This window comes from Vulpes vulpes, chromosome 13 (assembly GCF_048418805.1).
Source record: "Vulpes vulpes isolate BD-2025 chromosome 13, VulVul3, whole genome shotgun sequence".
Lineage (NCBI taxonomy): Eukaryota > Metazoa > Chordata > Mammalia > Carnivora > Canidae > Vulpes > Vulpes vulpes.
In genome coordinates this window covers 43274647-43295927 of record NC_132792.1, presented here as the reverse complement: position 1 = coordinate 43295927, position 21281 = coordinate 43274647, and the positions used below count along the sequence as shown (strand labels likewise).

At 40.1% G+C, this 21281-nt stretch overlaps 2 pseudogenes; both read right to left on the bottom strand.

The window, feature by feature from the left end:
- Positions 1-1939: 1939 nt before the first annotated feature.
- Positions 1940-2679, bottom strand: LOC112931617 (uncharacterized; annotated as a pseudogene).
- A 6769-nt stretch (positions 2680-9448) lies between these two features.
- LOC112932594 (U4 spliceosomal RNA) lies at positions 9449-9571 on the bottom strand (annotated as a pseudogene).
- Positions 9572-21281: the final 11710 nt, after the last annotated feature.

Here is a 21281-nt window from a genome sequence, read left to right as displayed (position 1 = left end):
CCCGGGTCTCCAGGATCACACCCTGGGCTGCAGGCAACGCTAACACCAGGACTTTTCAAATCTGAGTGCTTACGTTCTTCATTTTTGAGCCATTTTCTTGAAATGAATTTTCTTCCTTTCATTCTCCCCACTCTGGTTTTTGGGGGATTTGTTTTTGTTTTGGAATTCTTACAGTTTGAATGTTGAGTCTCTTGAACTAACCTTTTTTCTTCTGTAATCCATTTCTTTTATTACTACTTTTTTGGGAACTTTCTCTACTTTATCACTGATCTGTTAATCAGATAGCCCCCTTCTGTATCATATTTTTAATTTCTAGGATTTCTGTTGTTCCTAAAGTTATACTCCTTTTTTATTGCATAGTGTTTCCTGCATACCACTACCTTACCTTTCTAAGGACACTAACTATAGGGGTGGGTTTTTTAAAGTTTATTTATTTATTTATTTATTTATTTATTTATTTATTTATTTCTGATAGACACAGAGAGAGAGAGAGAGAGGCAGAGACACAGGAGGAGGGAGAAGCAGGCTCCATGCAAGGAGCCTCATGTGGGACTTGATCCCAGGAATCTAGGGTCTCGTCCTGAGCCAAAGACAGACGCTCAACTGCTGAGCCACCCTTAATGTGTTTTTAAAAGTAAAATAGCTATTTATTCAGCCCCTTATCATGCCAAATGTTTTGTGCATATACCATATCACTAGCACACCCTCTGTAACAGGCAAAATTATACATTATATTTCATGTTGCCTAATTATATAAAATACAAAGTGAAAATGATTTATCAATTCCTTTTAACATTACTGGTAAACAATTTAGCAGTAGATATGAGGCACAAAATCTTAGTAAAATATGGCATAGGAAGAGCAATAATGTAATTCTCACTTAGCTTGTCATAATTTGTTATGAATAGACAAAGGCAAATTTTTAAAAATATTGTATTTACTAAGATTCTGGCAAAAGCTTTGTGTAACAAGACATAGCATACCGGGCCTGCCACTCAACTTGTTTATGGTTAAGTCTCAGCTTCAATATGAAACTGTTTTAAAAAAAAAATCAAAAGCCTGCTTTTCTTACATGCTAAGTGTCTTGGCAAGTATGCCATTAGACACAGTAAGGAACTTAAGGTAGCAAGAATAAGGAGTTAATAGAAGCCAAACACCGCAGCCTAAACAAAATTCATACAAAAATAAAATAACTATCACTGGTTACATAAAATTTTCCTGACTAGTTAAAACTTAGCAGTATAAAACCTACATTTTAGAATCCGTAGCTAACAAGGTCAGAAAGTACCGGTGTCTATTTGAAATGATTCCTCTCCAATGCCAACATGTGGTCAAAACTAATTCAAGTTCTAACACATTCTAATGCTAAAAAGAATTTAATATTGTTGAAGGAGAGGTAAATCCCGGAGCTTCTGGGGCTCTGTCATCCTGCAAAGGGCTGTTTCTCTGGTTCACTTAAGCGACAAAGAACAGAGTCCAAGGATGTCAAAGGACAAGAGAGCTATACTCAGCTCTGACCTCCGCTGAAGCATGGCTGCTGTGTCCACAAAAACAGGATGTGCGAGGATAAAAAGCAGGCTAGTCAACTAGCTAGAAAGATAGCGAACTATCTACCCCCCCACCCTAAAAGCTCCTTCCCCAGGTAAATAAAAGTATAAAAGGGGGAAAAAATTAAAATATACTTCTCTACAGAGGAAGGATTTTGAAATATTAATGCAATCCCTATTTCAAAAATGTTAACTAGTCATCTCTAGTTGGGCAGCGGGCAACGATGATGGCCCTTTCACACCATGGCCTCTGAGTGGCTACTGAATAGTCCAGGATTAATTCTGAAAACAAGGAGATGCATGCATTTTAGTGATTATGTCATAATTCTCACGACTGAAATGTCCTTAGATATTGCACTTTCTTTCTAAGGGAATCCTGATTTTTCTTAATGCTACCATGAGCATGAGTCAGGACTTGAACTAGAAGCTTTCTTTTTCTTCTGATTGTGTTTCTTATCCTTTTTTTTCCTGTTACTTTTTCTCATTCTTCACTGTGTTTCTTTTTTGCTTGTGCCATCTTAATATAATCCGATTCTAATAAGAAAGGACTCAGATGATAAAGGTTTATCTTCAGGAAACTTTTTTTTTTCTTTTTTTTTTTTTCTGAGTCCTTTCATGTCCTTTTCTTTGTCAGTTGCACCTTTTGACTTCTTTTTCTTTTTTAAACTATCCTTACTGGCTGTCTGATTCAGTTTCCAACATGGAATTTTCAGAAGCTATACGTGAATAGTTCTTTTTTTTCCTTTTTCCTTGTTTTTTATCCTCATCTTCAGAATCTGAAGAACTGTCAGAAGAATGAGAGCTTGATGAAGAAGAATACCTACCAGATTTCTTCTTTTCTCTTTTCTTTCCCTGCCTTTTTTTTTTAATAGATGAGCTCTCATTCCCCCCTTAATAATTTCTCCCTATTTTTCCAAATCTTTCTTCCTGTTCTTATTTTTTTTTTTTCTTTAAATTCAGCCAGTGACTTGGAGCCTTTTTCTTTTCTAGTTGTTCTTTCACTTCTTCCCAGGTAGACCTTGATCAATTCAGATAATCTTGGGTCATTGGCCCTGAACCCTGGTTTGTAACCCTTGATCTGGGCATAGCTATTGTGTTCATATAGGGCCACCAGATTGTTCTGCTTCCCCATGGTTCAGGACTGAGCACACAGTCGACACCGAGGGAGATCAGGCCAGAGAGTTCTATGGTTTTTTTAGTTTGGGGGGCTTTGGAGGTCTGTTTCCTCAAAATTTCTTTTTCCTTCTTTTTGTTTTTCAACCTGTTTTCTTTGGCATTTCATGCCTATGGCTTTCGTCTGGTATCTGCTGAGCTTTGGCTACTGATCATATTTATGAGTGAAGCCTACACAGCTGATGGGATATTTGTGTGGGTGTTTATTGTCTGGTTGGCTTCTTTAAAGGGTAACTGGCTGGGCCATTTCCATGGGATAGAACTTCATCATCTGTAGAACTTTGGCCTGAGGGAAGAATGCTCCATTCTCCTGTTTGGGAGATATGAGCCTGGAAAATAGCATTCTAGGACTCAAGTAGGGAAAAGGGTAGAGAGGTCTGTAATTCAGAATAGAGCCTTTCACTTCATCTTCCAGTTTATGGCACGGCGCCACCCACGTATATGTCTTGTGTCCATGAGTTCAGAATCTATCTTGTTCAACCTCTTCACAAAGAAGAAACCTACCAGCTTCTCCTAAATTGAAGGAAGGTGGTGTCACTACCCCTGCTGCAAAGGGTAGTGGAAGGAGGTCTGGGAATCTAATGAGTTCTTAACCACATTTCAGCTACTTCCCCAGTTCTCAGCTGCATCTGCATCACCTCTTCTCAGAGTTACCAATGGCTTAATTTCTCAAGCCTCTCTGCAGTTAAATCCCTGATTCAGCTTAAATCCTGGCTTCCCCTAACACAAGCTTAGGTTTCAATTTTCTTTAGGCTGCCACCGAATCAGTTATCTCCGCCTCTTGGCTTTCTTGCTTCTAATTTTTATTTCTTGCTATTGTTTCCCCTGTTAGGTTACTTGTTTGCTGGTAGATATATCTCTTTCTGTCTTTTGGAAACCCTTTCATTATACTGTGAGTGCTGTTTTTGGAGGGAGGATGTTCAGTCACTTATTGAATAGTCTTCCCATCGCTTACAGTCCTGCGGAGTGGCAGTAAAAAACGCTGCATGCAGGACCCATGGGAAAGAGCTGAGAATGGCAGGACCTAGGATGCCCTGGCTTGCTGATGGCTATGGTTGGCGCTTTTGGCCAAGCGTCCAGTGGAGGATGTTGGGAGTTGAGAGGCAAAATTCAAGCATAATTAGCAAGAAGAGCAATTGCCCTGCCTTGGTCTGGAGAGGGGATGAAAGACAGATTCAGCTTTGCCTAGTGCTATTTTCCAATATTCAGGAAAAGTGACTTAATCAGTAGGACAAGACAGGAGGGCCTGGGAGCCATGGCAGGCCTCATAGACATCAAGGTAAAGATGTTTCAGGAAAGCCTCTCAGGTTAGAACAGAATAGCAGCCTGTAGAACAAAATTAGCTTCCAGGAGGAGGGGTAGCCAATGGGCAGGTGAGTGTTCAGGTTCCCTGGGCCCGCCTGAGTCTGCTTAACCAGCCTGAGTTCTGTGCTGTGAAGGCTACGGAGGTTTATGATTTTACCCCACTTCTGGATAATGTGAGTTGGTATCACTCTTAAGGATTTGTGAAAATAAAAACAATGATGACACCTTCCTTTCCTATGTTTGTTTCCCAAATGCCAAAGAACTTTATTTCGTCCTGACAAGCATCAGTCAGGGGCCTGTTGCTGCTGGCTGCTGACCGTGCTCTGGAACCTTCATTGCTCTGAGAGAGAGAGAGGAAGGCTCAGTCCAGTGACCCAGCTCCCTAGGTCAGTCCTGCGGAATCTGGGATAGAGTCCAATCAGGAGCAATGTGGATCTCAGTGGGCTTCATTATGAAAAGGCTAATCCACTTTGTTTCTTTTTTTTTTTTTTAAGATTTTATTTATTTAAAAATAAATAGAGAGACACACACATAGAGAGAGAGAAGCAGAGACACAGGCAGAGGGAGAAGCAGGCTCCATGCGGGGAGCCTGATGTGGGACTTGATTCTCTGACCCCAGGATTACACACACCCTGGGCTGAAGGTGGTGCTAAACCACTGAGCCACCTGGGCTGCCCTGCACTTTGTTTCAATCAAGGATGCTGCTCAATCTAGTTTATTAAGTCCAAAACTGTTATTCAGACACACAGCTGTGCCACTTCCCCATGAAGGAATTGCTGTTGTAGGCCTTCAGCACAGACCAGGGACCGTTTTCAGTTGCTCTGATGTCATGGAAAATGTCAGAACAGAAAAATAAATCAGCATGGGTGTGGTGATGGAGTAGAAGACCAGCATGGAGAGGAGTCTGTGGGAATTGGGGTTTCAGGCCAAGCTGACCTAAAGGAAGGTGATAAAATGCTTCACACAGCTTCTCTTACCCTCTCTTATCTTTGTGTCTGGGGCAATCAGGACTAATTCCCTGATTCTAATTCTATTCAGTGTCCCCTACTTTATGATCTTATTTTAAGTCTCCACAGTTGGTGACATGATTTTCTTAAATAGAGACACAGAGGCTCTTTATTGCTTGGAGTGAACAGAGTGAGGCTAGGAGGGAGGGCCCATGTCTATCTCATTTTCAGCTGTTTACCTGGTATCCAGAGCTGTGATTAGTACTTAGTAAAATTTCAATAAACATTTAACAGATGAGTGAATGGGAAAAAAAAGAAAGGAATGAGGCTGACTTGATATCAACAGAAAAAAAATTTTCCCCCCAAATAATTTTTTTTGTATATTTTTTATTAGAGTTCAATTTGCCAACATATAGCATAACACTCAGTGCTCATCCTGTCAAGTACCCCCCTCAGTGCCCGTCACCAACAGAAAAAATTTTTAAAGATTGTACATATATCCCTTAACATAGAGGGGCAAAACAAAAGAATTGTAATTTAATCCAATTTCCCTCACATATTTTGACCAAAAGGAAACTGTTTTCTGATAAACCACAATTGTAGTGTTCTTATAGAAAGGGGATTTGGTGGGGATCCCTGGGTGATTCAGCGTTTTGAGCCTGCCTTTGGCCCAGGGCGCGATCCTGGAGTCCCGGGACCAAGTCCCACGTTGGGCTCCCGGCATGGAGCCTGCTTCTCCCTCTGCCTGTGTCTCTGCCTCTCTCTCTCTCTCTCTCTCTCTCTATGTCTATCATAAATAATAAAATAAAATAAAATAAAATAAATAAAATAAATAAAAAGAAAGGGGATTTGGCAATGGTTGGAGAGGAGCATCTCTTTTCTAGGTAAGATAATACTTTTTTAAAGAGAATAATAATATAAAAAGACACTTGCTATTGAAAAATTGGGTATACATGTATATTATAAAACATATACAGTGTCAGCCACTGTGTTTTCAAAAGCGTTTTTCTGAAAAAAAAAGTTTCCATGAAGGTGTAAACATAATCCCAAAAGTCAATTCTTAAATTGTGTAGATTCTTTTCATTATGATAAATCTACCTAACAGTATACATAGGTAATATATAGATGACTTACCACTGAGGTATAAAGCAAAACATCGAAATGAGATTATACAACTAGCAGCAGGTTTAAGTTATATTGAAATATTTGGGGCAGCCCGGGTGGCTCAGAGGTTTGGCGATGCCTTGGGCCCAGGGTGTGATCCTGGGGACCCAAGATCGAGTCCCATGTTGGGCTACCTGCATGGAGCCTGCTTCTCCCTCTGCCTGTGTCTCTGCCTCTCTCTCTCTCTCTCTCTCTCTCTCTCTCTCTCTGTGTGTGTCTCTCATAAATAAATAAAGTCTTAAAAAAAAAAAAAGAAACTTATCCATGTGAAATTGAAGGACATTTGGCTCCATTTTGAAAACTGATTTTGTTTAGCGGCCGACTGTATCAATCTGGTCAGGAGGACCAGAGCCTCTACTCCATCCACCCCAATCCAAGGTAGACCATATTACTTTTAAGGACTCTGGGAAAATGGCACAGAATGCTTTCCTTTCTTCATAAAACTGTATAGGTGATTCAGTGAACAATACACTATAAATGAGAAAGAACATTGTTCCCAAACAGTTTTTAGATAAAATCTGAAGGTTAAAAGTTAGACATTTCCAGTGACTATCCTATTAAAGTGTTTTACACACTTTTCTGTCATAGGAGACAGACTATAGATCTCAAACTAGACCTCTCTCAACAACGGAGTGTCATCATTATGACTCTATTTATTAGAAGGCCGTGACTCTCACTCTACATACAGAAGCTGATAATGTAGAAGATGGGTCCATAACTTCCCAAAGGGCATGAAAGACCTCAAGTCCTGCTTTCTTAAAGTCAGCTAATGTGCATAGGTTACTTTAATAATTATGTGTTTCTTTTTTTTAATAATAAATTTATTTTTTATTGGTGTTCAATTTGCCAACATACAGAATAACACCCAGTGCTCATCCCATCAAGGGCCCCCCTCAGTGCCCATCACCCATTCACCCCCACTCCCCGCCCTCCTCCCCTTCTACCACCCCTAGTTCGTTTCCCAGAGTTAGGACTCTTTATGTTCTGTCTTAATTATGTGTTTCTAAGACATTTGGGAAAGAGCAGAATTGTATGCTCATATAATACTTTCTTAACTTAAAATAATGCTTATTTTTAAAAGCATAATCACAGAACATGCTAGGGTCAAACATGCCAAAATATTATGGAGAATCATTCTAGAAGGTAGTAATTATTATATTATTTTTTGTAATTATTATACTTTTAAATTTTCCCTGTAAAAATGTACTTTTACCTTATTTTTTAAAAAGATTTTATTTATTTATCCATGAGAGACACAGAGAGAGAGAGAGAGAGATTGAGAGAGAGAGGCAGAGACACAGGCAGAGGGAGAAGCAGGTCCCATGCAAGGAACTCGATCCTGGGACTCCAGGATCACGCCCTCGGCCTCAGGCAGGGGCTAAACTGCTGAGCCACCCAGGGATCCCTGTACTTTTACTTTTAAAAAATTAATAATAATAATCCCTTTATTTAACCATAAAAGCAGAGTGAAATGATGCATTTGCAGTATCATGGGCACCAGAAATATATACTATGAACCAAATGCAGAAGCTCTTACTTCTTTCTTATATTTTGTCATTTTACCTTTTTTCTTCTTTGCATTTATTTAATCATTGTTCCAAAAGTATTTGCTGAGCATCTACTATGTTAAATATCCTTACGTTCTGGGATTTTAAATGGTGAACCAAAACATAAGGCCCCATTCTCCTGATGCTGACCAGTGGTGATGGTGTTTGGACTAATGGATAGATGTTAATCATTTATCACACACATTCCAAAATAAATGTAGAATGACATCTGAAATCTTGTCTGAGGAAACAGGGGATGTTGGGAGCAAGGGGGTAAATCACATGAGAGTCCGTAGGAGAAATTGGGGGTCTAGTTATAACAGGAGGTAAGAATGACTGAGCAGATATTCTAGGCTTCTTTTTTGGACCAGAGATGGAACAGCTGTGAGCTGTCAGCTTCTGCACCTGAAGGATTTAACTTTGAAAACCATCATCAGGAGATGAGTGATCTTTTATTCTGATTAGTGAGCCTAACCTTTAATATTATATCTTCTTATGTCTCCACATCACCTCTTTCAATCAATTTTGGCACTCAGAGTTTTATTCTTTTCTGGAACTGTGAAAATCCTGCATGTGTACTGGATATGAAAGTGTTGTTTTACCAACTCTTATCCCTTTTATCTTTTCACATAATTAACATATTTTTCAAAATTCCAGAATATTAACTAGAATGTCAAATAACTCTGAGCAGCTTTTTTTTTTTTTCTATCCTGGGGTGTTACTGGTTTATCTTTTTCCTAAATTAAAATCTCTTATGTCTTTAGTGTTCAGATAGTAACACATACTGATTAATAATAATATATTAAAAGTTCAAGACTAAGCAGGAAGAAGAGCTAGAGGCAGTTGAGAAAGATATTATTCTCTTCATTTAATAGGGATTAAATAAGGTAGATGAGAAGTTAAGTGAGTTTATAAAGATTGTTTAATAAATAAGTGGCAAAAATGGTATTCAAAGCTAGTTTTTTCTCCAAATCCTATGCTTTTTCTATAGTGTATCTAAATCAATATTTTTATTTTTTAAATCAATAGTTAGAAATACATTTATACTGTGTTTTAGGTTTATGTGGGTTTACTCAAGAATGTATTTATTTCAATCTATCTCTGAAGATTTTCCAATATTCTCTTCCCACCATATTAAACTTTATGTGATCATAAATTTTTAAGTTGCTGACTTAAATTTTACACTTGATGTGCAAATAGATATTTGCAGTAAATAGGAGGAGTAAAGTTTCTGAAATAACATTGAGGTACTAACCACTGATGCTAGACATTCCCAAATAGCTGAATTATATTTAGACCAGAAGATGGCATAAGAGCTATAGCAATGGAAAATTACATGCAACAGATTGTAGACTTTCTTAAAGGATTGCATTGTAAACCAGCATATATGTTATGTAATTATCTATTTTTCTGATAAAAGGAAGCATTCTTTATCCTGTGAAAATGTATACTTCCTTTTAAATTACATAATAACTACAGACAAAAACATGTAACACAAATGTACACACACAAATCAAAATTAAAACCACTCAAATTTCACAATTCAGAGACAACTATCTCTAACACATTAAACATCTGGGGGTTGGGAGCAATGTGCATGCTTTAGAAAGCTATGTTTTTATGCCTCAGTCCAAGTTCTATTCCTTTAGGAATGGTTCTTCTCTGGAGGATCAGAGTTTATGCCTGGAAAGGCAGGATTCATATCCAGAAGACCTAAATCAATCCTGAAAGTACAGAGTGCTGGTTGCCTGCCTATAAGGTTGGTTCCACATTTGGAGATTGATATTTCATATTTAGAGATTGATATTCTATATATGAAGTTCTCAATTAGCAATAATCTTGCCTTGGATAAACCTCATTGGGTATGATACTGCCACTGTGCAAAGGTTATATATGAAGTTCTAATTTTCAAATCAGAGAAACCAGATTCCTTTCTTGGTGAATGATATTCTGGGTATAGAGTGACAGAGTCAATGGTTATAGGGCCAGGTTCCTTGTTTAGAGATTGGGATTCTGAACATGGAGTGCCAGGTTCCAGGTCTGGGAGACCAAGCTCCAAGTTTTAGAGGACACCATGTATGGGGTTCATTTAAGGGACTGGGGTCTGATCAAGGAAACAGTAATGACTATGGGAGGCAATAACATACAAATTTCTTGTGTGGTGCTTAGACAGAATTGTATGAGAGGGGAATGTCCCGCATAGGATGAGTCCATGCAGAGATTTGTAGTGAGTGGTCACCCTCCAGAATAGGAAAAAGGTAAAGGAACTCCTAGGAGAGAGGAAGATTGAAGTAGGATCTTTAAATCTAGGGGCTGTTGTTCAACAGCATGGCAGGGAATCTCTGGGTCCTCAGAGACCCTAAGGGCATAGGTAGCGTGGAGTCTTCTAGCCACAAGACTCTACTTATCAATGACCAGCAGATACTGAGTATAGTCTCATAAGGTCTCATAAAGTCTCATAAAGCAGGCAGGCTCTAAATAGCTAAAATTCTGCTTATTTGGGTTATTTAAAAAACAACCAAATGGATATGTAAAAATTTAAGTATGGTATCTGTGGGCTTCTGAGTTGACAATTCTTAGCTTGCAGTGAAGAAACAATTTAGGGGCAAATGCACAGAAGCCATCTTTGGCTTATTGACATAATACAGTATCTATAACTGAAATCCAGGTACTATGAGTTTCTACACTTGTAAGACCATGTTCCATATTTGAAGAAAGACATTCTGGATATAGAATGGCAGCAGATTCCTTGCTTATAATGCCAGGATTCATATCTGATCCTTCTGAGACTGAATTGCCTAGTATCCTATGTGGAGTGCCAGGCTCCCCAATTGTAAGGTCGGATTACATGCCTGGAGACTGAGCTTCCACATACAGTTTTCCATGTTCCATGTACGTAGGGTAAAGAAACACACATGGAATTTGAAACGGACTCTGAATGTGCCAAGTTCCATGCTTGTAGGGTTCCATATTTGGAGATTGAGATTCCACACATGAAATGTCACGTTCTATGCCTGGAGGCACAGTTCTATAAAGGGATAATTCAAAGTCTAGACTTAATTATCAAGACTGAAAGGCTGTGTTTCATACCAAGAAGTCTAGATTCAGTATTTCAGGCCTAGTTGAGCAAATTCCATACTTGATGGGTTAGATACTGTTTCTTCAGGTTCAGGTTTCACTCCCCAAAAGAAAGAGATATCAAACAGATAGGAAGCCATGGTTTGCCTGGAAGGGCTAATTCCATGTCTAGAAGGCCCTGATCCACAGACAGAAGCACAGATGCCACACAGACAGGGAGTGATTCTATGTCTGGAAAGTCAGGATTCACATTTGCATAGACTTCCCATGCCTATAAAGTTAAATTTTCTTCTTGGAGGGTTAGGATCCATGTTTGAAAGCTAAATTCAACACTTGGAAGACCAAAGTTCATCCTCAGAGGGCTAAGTTTAGATGCCTAGAGAGAAGGCCTAAGTCTCATATGGAGAACCAACTTTTATGCCTGGAAAGGTATAATTCACACTTAGAACTAAATCAATGACTAAAAGTGCAACTTTCACATAAGAAGTGCTACGTTCCAATCCTGGGAGATGTAGGTCCTTAGAGCATCGATTTATATGACTCAAATGCCAACTATTAAGTCTCGATTGCCATGTTCCACAGTCTCATGCTTGGAGAATGAGATTCCACAGATGGAGCACCACATTCCATTCCTATAAAGCCAAGCCTAATGCTTAAAGATGAAGATTTCAAAGGTGAAGTGCCATGTTTGCTGCCTAGAAAACTAGGTTCCACATCTTGAGGAGCCAATCTCTGTATGTCTGGAATGCCAGATTTCTCACACTAAGGCAGTGTCCCATGCTTAAGGATTAGGATTTCACACAGAGGATATCAGAATCAATGCTTGTAAGGCTGAGTTCCATTCTTGTAAATTGAGATCCTACATATGCAGTGTCATATTCCATGCTTACAGGGTCAAGTTCTATGCTTGAAGAACAGAATTTCCACCCCTGCCATGTCATGTCCCTTATTTGAAAGGCTAATTTCTAAGGTCAGGGCTTGAAATTCCATACATAGAGTGTCAGTTCCCATACTCGTAGGATTGGGTTCTTTGTCTAGAGGACAAGATTCCATATATGATGGATGGGTAGTCTAAGAAACTAGGCTCTATGACTTGGCAAGCTGAAGCCTATAATTAAAACATGAGGTTCCATGTCTGGAGTGTAAGACTCCTCACATGGCAAGTCAAGTTCCATATTGGTAGATTGAAATTCTAACATGGAACACCACATACCATGATGGATTTTGTGTATTCTTACAAGAAGTGACAGTGTCTATGACTGTTCATCCAGGTTCCATTTATGGAGACTGAGATTCCACACGTAATGAACCAGGTTCTCTATTAATAGTTCCAAATTCTATGTGTGGAGATTAAGATACCACACATGGTGTTCAATATCCATGCTTATACAGTTAGGTTCATGCTTAAAAGTGGATGTTTCAGATAAGGTATTCCAGATTACGTGCTTTTAGAGCCAAGCTCCTTGCACAAAGATTTAAATTCCACAATGGAGTGTCAGATTCCATGCTTGGAAATTGAGATCTATATGTGCATAGATTCCCAGGTATGATGCCTGGGAATCTATGCTCTATCTTTTGTAGAGTCAAGGTCTGTGATTGAAACACCAGTTTCCATGACTGGAGTTCTGGGCTACAAGCAAATCAAGTTATGTTCTATGCTTGTAGCTTGAGATTCCTCACACTGAAATCCAGATTTACTGCTTGAAGAGTTATATTTAATACAAACAGCATGAAGATTCTATACTTGTGTGTCATGTTCCATGCTTGGAGATTGACATTACATACAGGGAGTTCCAGGTTTCATGCCTGGAAGACCAGGTTCCATGATTTACAGAGTGTATGTCATTGAGTGACAAGCAACTTTAGATGTCACAACCCATACTTCTGTAGCCACCCTCTATATTTGGAAATTAAAAATCCACACATGGAGTGCCACATTCCATCATTGTTGGTCCATGTTCTGTACATGAATGTTATATTCCACATATAATTTCATGCTTTAGGTCCATATTCCATCTAAAGATACAAATCTTTATAATCCATGCTGGGAAACAAGTCTGCATGTCTCAGAAACACAAATTCTAATAGTGAAAGCCCATGATCCTTGTATGACTTAAAGATTTCAAATTTATAAAGCCAAGTTGAATGTTTGGAGATTAAGATTCCTAACATTGGATGCCATTTTGAAAGCTTTTAGCAACAGGTCTAGCTTCAAGAATGAAATTCCAAAAATAAAAATAAAAATAAAATAAATTAAAAAAAGATTGAAATTCTATGTATGGAACATCAGGTCCTGGTCTTTTGGGGCTAGATTCCATGTCTAGAGATTGATAATCCACATGTAAGGTTCCAGCTTCCATGCTTGTCTGGCCTGATTCCATTTCCAGAGATATTCCATATATAAAATGTTATTTTCCAGGTTTCAGGGCCAAGCACATGTTTGGATATTGAGAATACAAACATGTATTTAATGTTCCATGCCTGAGGGTAAAGGTTCCTTGTCTTGGAAAGCCAACAGCTATAACTCACACCCATGACCCATGTCTGAAATGGCAGGTTTCACTCATATAAAACTATTCTTTGCTTGCAGTTTAAAATTATATATATGGAGTGCTTAGTTCCACACTATTACGACCAGGTGAATTAATTTCTTTTCTTTTTTTCTTTTCTTTTCTTTCTTTTTCTTTTCTTTCTTTCTTCTTTCTTTCTTTCTTTTCTTTCTTTCTTTCTTTCTTTCTTTCTTTCTTTCTTTCTTTCTTTCTTTCTTTCCTTCCTTCCTTCCTTCCTTCCTTCCTTCCTTCCTTCCTTCCTCCCCCAAGCAAGTGGCATAGGGGAGGGGTACAGATGGGGAGATTTAAGCAGACTTCTTGCCCAGCACAGAGCCTGACATGGGGTTCGATCTCATGACCCCAAGATCATGACCTGAGCTGAAATCAGGAGTTGGACACTTAACTGAGTGAACCACCCAGGCACCCCAGGACCAGGTGAATTTCTTGTAGACAAAAGTTCCACATATGAAGTGCTAGTTTCCATTGCAATTGAGCAAAGTTCCATGCATGGAATTTGAGATTTCAGACATGAGATGCCAAGTGTAATGCATATGGAACTCAGTTCTTGTTTGGAGATTGAGACTCTCTGCATAGAATATCAGTACCATGTATTTAGAGCCTGGTGTCATGTTTAATGATTGAGATTCCAGACATGGAGTACTAGATTGCATGATTTTAAGGCTAGGTTGAAGAAATTTCACACATGGAATGATAAATTAAATTCTTGTTGGGCCAGACTCCATGTGTGGAGGCCAAGATTCCACATATAATGGGATTTACCAAGCTTGTAGATCCAATTTAAATGCTTAGAAATGTCAGTATTAAATATGTACTGAAAAATATTATGCATGGTTTCATGTAATGGTGACCTCTATGACCTAAGTGCCAGGTTTCATGTCTTAAGGGCCAGCTTCAGTTCATGTAAGGTGGTGCTGTGTCTCATGCATGGGGAATAGGATTGTACACATGGAACACTAGATTCTATGCTCATAGATACATATTCCATCACTGCATTTGAGATTATACTTTGGAGTGCCAGGTTCTATGCTCAGAGATTAAGATTTCTTGCATGGAGTGCCAGGTTCTTTGTAGCCAGGTTTCATGCTCAGAGATTCAGATTACACAAATAGTATACCAGGTTCTATGCTTACAGTCTAGAGATTTAAATTCCTTATGGTTAAAAAATAGTTAATTAATTAATTCCTTATGGTATATTAGTCTGTTCAGACTGCCATGACAAAATACCATAGGCTGGATGCCTTAAACAACAGAAAGGTATTTTCTCATAGTCCGGAGTCTAGAAGTCTAAAATAAGATGCTAAAAAATGTATTTTCTGGTGAGGTCTCTCTTCCTGGCTTGCAGATAATCACCTTCTTCCTATACCCTACATGGCCTTGCTTCCCTCTGTGCACACACAAAGAGAATAAACTCTGATGTCTCTTCTTCTTTGTATAAGAGCATCAGTCCTACAGGATTAGGGCCTCACCTTTATGACTTCATTTAACCTTAAGTACCTCCTTAAAGGTATTATCTCCAAATAAGTCACACTGAGGGGTAAAATCTCAACATATTAATTTGTAGGGATTTAATTCAGTCCATAGCACATACTGTGGCACATATGATGCCACAGAGAACAATTTCCATGTTTGGGAGGGTCAATGCCTTTGACTGAAATGCTAATTTCCATGTCTGGAATGTAAGCTTTCAAACATGTCTGGCCATGTTTCATTCTTATAATCCATACCAGAGTGCCAGTGTCCATTATTCTAAGTCAGGCTCCATGCTTGGCAGTCAAGATTTCATACATGGAATGCCAGTTTCTGTACTTGCAGGGCCATATTCCACCCATGGAAGTTGAGATTCCACACATGGAGTTTTAAGTTCCTTGCCAGGAAGGTCAAATTCCTTATGTGGAAAGCCAAAATCTATGACATACAGGTTGGGCTTGGGCACGAAGACCCATACTCTGAGGTGGTCCATGTTCAGAGATTGAGAATCCACACATTGATGCCATTCTCCATGCTTGTAGGGCTTCAACCCCTTCTTGGACATTAAGGCAACATATATGGAGTTCCAGGATCTGTGACTGGGAAATCAGTTTCCACGTTTTGGCAAGCCCAAGTGAATGACTGAAATACAAGGTTATATATTTGTAGTGTCACCTTCCATGCTTGGAGATCAACATTCCACACATGAAGTGCTAAGTGTCAAGCTTGTAGATCCTAGGTTCTATGCATGAAATGCAAAGGTTTATGCATGGCAGACTAGATTCTATGCTTGTTGGGTCAGTTTTCATGTTTGGATATTGAGCATGTATGCATGGAGTGAATTTCATACCTGGGAGGCATGTTTTGCAAGGACAGCTTCTATGACCTATATACCAGATTCCAAGTCTGGGATACTACATTCACCACAGTAAGACCATGGAGACTCGGAGTCCACACATGGAATGCCAAGTTGCATGTTTGTAGGGCCTGGTACCATGACTGGAGACTGTACTTTTACATATGAAATGGCAGATCCATTCTTGCTGAGCCAGATTTCAGATTTCACACTCTGAGATTGAGATCCCATAAAGGAATATCAGTTTTCATGCTGTTTCATGTTTGTGTCAAGTTTCATGTTTGAAAATTGAAATTACACATATGTAGTACAAAATTCCATGACAGGGTGACCATGTTCCTAGTATAATCAACATTTATTCCATGCCTAGATGTCTAGGAGCCACATGTAGAAGTCCAGATTCCACACCTAGAGGACCAAATTCTATGCCTAGAAAAGCAGGATTCACATTTTGTACTAATTTCTGTAACTGGAAAGTCTAATTCCATAGTTAGAGGCCTACGTTCCATGATTGAAGAGCCACATCCTATACCTAGAGGGCCAGGTTTCACGTTCAGAGGGTTAGTTTCCACTCCTGGAATTCTAATTACATGCCTGTAATTAGACCCAGTCATAAAAACAACAACAACAACAACAAAAACAAACAAACAAAAAAAACAGACTTTATGCCTGGGAAAGCAACCTAAAAGTTTTAAATCAGTATCTAAAAGATCAGATTCCATAACTGGTTAGTTAGATTCCATTCCTCTGGGCTTATGTTCTACACAGAGAGGTCAAAGCTCCTTATTTGTAGGATCAAATTCTATGTTTAGGGCCAAGTATCACAACTGGATGACCATGGTTCATGCCAGGAAGGCTGAGTTATGTGCCTTGAAGTCCAGGCCCCATACCTGGTATGCCAACCTCCCCACACATACGTTGTAGTTCCATAGTACAAAGGTAGGTTATACATCTGCAGGGCCATATCTGGAAAACCAGATTTCATACATGATGGGATGGAATTCATGCCTGGAAGGGCTACGTCCATGTTTGGAAAGTCCATGCAACTTTCCATGCCTAGAAGGTTCACTTCCACACTAGAAGGACACATTCAATGCATGGGGCCAAGTTTCACGCCTGGAGGTAAAAAGAGGGAGGGTCCTCATTCCATGCCCACAGGGCCAGATTCCATGCCAAATGAGCCACGTTCTTATGAGTGGAAGACCCATGTTTTTCCAAGTCTAAAAGACCAAGTCCAAATCCTAGGTGGTCTCTTTGCGCTACTGGAAGGCCAGAGTCCATGTGCCAAATATAGGCAGTTCAGCCCTAACTGTGCTCTAGCTGGGAAAGATGATTTTCTTTCAAATTTATTGTTCCAGCAATGGCCATTCTAATTGCCAAGTTAGTCTGGTGACATAACCCAACAATAAGCAGAAAAATTATGAGGCAAGCCAAGAGTTTTTATGCAGTTGCACAGTGTAAGAAATTGCTTCTATTGGAAAAATTTATTTGAAGGGACAATAAGAGAGAGAAATCAAATATTTTGGTTACATACTTAATAGTCATGCTTGCAGAGCTCAGTTTTTGCACCAGCAGTTACCGGGTACTAACCAAGTCTATACCTGCATTGCTAAGTCTGTACCTGAACTGTATCATCTGGTTCCATGGAGTGTGTCTTATTATATGACAGATTAACTGTGGCACAGAGAGTTTTACTGATTTTCCCAGTCTCCCAGCTGGATACTGTAGAGGAAGAATGTGGACTCTGCTACATTTTATGTATTTTAAATTACAATGGGCTCTGCCTGCAGTTTTGAATGAGCCCAAAACAAGAAGTGGTTAGCATTAATTCCCCGGCTGCACAGCCAGACTCAGTTATCTCTGCAGCATGATACACAAAACCTACACTTTGAACCACAAAAATCGTCTAGTCTTAGTCTAAGAAAGAAGGGGTATATGAATTCCAATAACTTCCTTATAACAATAAAAAAAAACCCCACGCATTTCATTCAACTTCAGAGGTATATGGCATATACACAATATGATATTCATAATTAGTTCTTATAAAGCAATTTTCATCCCTGAAGCACTTTATGAAATTAACTAATTAATCTTCCCCATATCCTTCAGAGAGAGATAACTGTACTCTGTCTGCAAAGAGCCTCTGTCATGGGACTGAAAGTGCTTTATGAATATTACATACAGGGATAAGCAGGCTCCAGGCACTTCAGATACACACAGGCTGACATTGGGGATATTAGTATTCACTCAATCACTAAGCAAATGTTTATTTAGTGTTATTACTAGACATCTGTAACTGTGGGACTGATGTCCCCAGGAGGTAAGATCGTGTGTGCCTGAAGAATGCAGTAGGGATTATGAGGGTATGCTGTTCTCTTTAGAAAAGACAACAAATCCCTCTTGACCTCTTTGCCCCAGAAATAGAAGTGGTCTCCTGAGAGCGGTCCACCCACATGCAGAGGCCTCTCTTCTACTCACGTTTTTACCATGGCGGAGTTGACTCCTGGTTTGGCTGCCGATTATGGGTTGCCTGGAACTTGCCCTGCAGCCTTCAGTGTGGGTATGTCTTAGTCATCGTAGCTGGTGACACTGCTCACTGCTTCCTTTTCCAGGACTGTCCTAGTCCCCACTCTCAGCCACAGCCTGGAAATAATTCAGCATCCCTAGCCCAGAAAGCTGAGGTTCGGTGTGAGTCTAGCACTGAATGTTAGCCTAGTAACACTTTTTGAAAAGTAGGCTTGTGCCTTAGATGAGGCTCCTCAGAAAGACTCTGAAGGGGAACACTGGTGCAAATGACTTAAAGAGGGAATACTTTCAGGAAAAAAAAAAAAAACAGGCAGGGAGTGAGAAAATCAGGACAGCGCAGCATGAGTGGGGAATGTGGTTCACCCATGGTTCCAGCCTGCTCTCCTTACCTCTGAAGTGCAGTTCTCATTCCAGAGGCAAGAGAGTGAGGCTGGTATATGGCCATGTTAGTTAGTCATTGGAAGATGAGCCACCTTCACAGAGGAACCAGGTCTACAACTGAGACATCTCCGGGTGAGGTGGCCCTCATCAGCCTTGCAAAAAAGATTGTCAGCAGCCAACACACACTGGTGCGTGTGGTAAAAGGCCTCTGGGCAGAGCATCACCGACCTCTGCCGCACCCTGCTTGGATCATCCCAATCCACTTATTTCTGGCATTAAGTTTTCCTGGTACACTCACAGCTTTTTCTGGCTTCTGTTTGGTCATAATTTCTGTGTAAACCTACAAAAGGAGCCTTACGTAGAACAAACTATGGATCTACTGCTTTCCGTCCCAATGAAGAAACTGAAACTCATTATCACGTGACCTCCATACTAGTAATCAGTATCTCTCTCCTCCTCAGCATATACTTTCGATGGTCTGGATGGCTTGCCTGGTGATGGAGCTAGACCCACAGTCCCAAAGGCGCTGAGCCTCTGACTGCCATGCCCCCTTTCAGATCACAGTTGTATTTGCCCATTTTGATTAAAATCAGGCACAGGAGTATACCTAGAGATGCTCAGTGGATAGCGCGCGTGCCAAGCATATTTCTCCTCGCCTCTCATGTAATACCTCCTCAAAATGATTTGTATGGTACCTCATTTCTTTGTCTGCTGGTCTATTGGAACAATGATCCCAAAATAAACAGGCAGGGGCCATAGCTCTTTGTTTAGGGAGACTTTCATCGTCCTTGGATGGAGTATTCCCTTCCTGGGAGCCGGGACCTCTAGCCCACAGGGCCTAAAGTTACAGAAGTGGGAAACACAAATTTCCCAAGAGGGTGACTGGGAATAATGGTGACTGGGTCATTCCCACTTCTGCACCTTAGTTCCAATACCCACGTACTCTGTCTATTGGAGATACAATACCATGTAATAGATGCTGAGATAGGGTATATGATATAAAAAACAACAATCCTGTGAGTAATGGATATTCTCCTGGAAGATGCCCTATGTATCCTATATCAGCATCTATTACATGGGATCCCAACATCACGGGCCCACTGCTGTACCTCCTTTGCTGGAAAGTGAGTCTCTTTGTCCCAAGTCATAGTCATACAGGATCCCTTAAAGAAAAATCCCATTTTTTGATTATGATACAAGCTGGGGCACTGTAGGAAGGAAAAGTAAACCCCTACTCTATGTTAGGATGAATCACTGTCCTTTTTACGGTAGAAGGGTTTTATGTAATCAACTACAACTGTCTTGATTGGTCACCTTAAGAGATAATGTCATATCAGATGCTCAGGATTGCTCTTTCTTACTGGGAGGTCAGATACTCCACAGGGGCATTAGCTAGATCAGGCTGGTGAGAGAGTTCCTGTACATTCTGAACCACGCAGAGCCTCCATGTTTACAACTATGACTATTCCCTTGATGGGCCATTGCATAAGCCCAGAAGTAGACAAGGACAGAAGTTGATAAGTAATCCTGTCCACATGGCGCTTCTGCACTGGATGCTTCCCAGTGGACGGTAATGCAGAACACAAAGATATTGACACTTCATGCCCCTTCCCCTATATACATTCACGTGCCTCTTTCCTGGGCCTCCTTGTCCCCAGTCTTCTCATCCTGCTTCTTCCAGGACTCTGACCAACCAGCCAAACCATTCACCACTGCCTAGGATTTTATATACATTCTTAATTCAGGCCATTTTTCTTTCCACACAAAGTATGAGGTTCTCTGCACAGAAGCTCTATTTTTTGGGAAGATCTTATCTCACCACCATCTTTCAGAGCATCCCTGCCTCATCAATCCATTTTCAATTTGTAGCACATAGTGAGCTAAACTGTCTGTGAACCAAGCCTAGGCTTTCTCCTCTTCCATCATCTGATCTCAGGGAGCCCCATGAGGCCGTATCTCTGAATCTACGGGAGATGGATCACCTGTGCTTGTATAGGACTCTTGCCTTCTAGGCATGATTAAGTCCAATATCAGAAATTTCATCTTCACTTCGTGATGGATTTCTGCTGATTACATGACATAGTGAGTCTGACAGGTCTCAGCTCATGATAGGTAATTCTGACTGGATGGTCACTTAATAAATTCCATGATCAGAAGCTCAATATTTGCTGGGGCTCGTGAAGCATGCCAAAAGTTGGTTTTCAATTTTTCATACACTTACCTGTTCCAGATAACATGGCCTTTTTCCAGAATCCGAGGTGTCTGCACTATAATTCTCCTACTGGATTTTGCTAGAAACTCCACACTGATAGCTATGGTATCACGGGATCTGCTGAAGCCAGTGGCCCAATTGGTAGGGCTGCTTGTACTACAAGCCTAACTCTGCTGCAGAATCCTTTTGTGCTCTGAATCCCACTCAAAATTGATAGCCTTCACATAACTTGATCAATGAGTGGAAACAGCATCTACAAGAGCAATATATGCTGCTTCCCAAACCCAAAGAAGCCAATTTAGTGCTGTGCTTCTTTCTTAGCAGCAGGAGCTACAGGGTAAGATAACGTGTCCTTTACCATGAAGAAGATGACTAACATTGCCTCCACATGACTCCTCAAAGTTTTTCTACTATAAGAGCCTTCTGATATATTTTAGAGTTTTGCTCTTACCCTCCGGAGAACGTGTGTTTTACCAGAGCATCTGGAATACTTGCCACATCCTGGTTC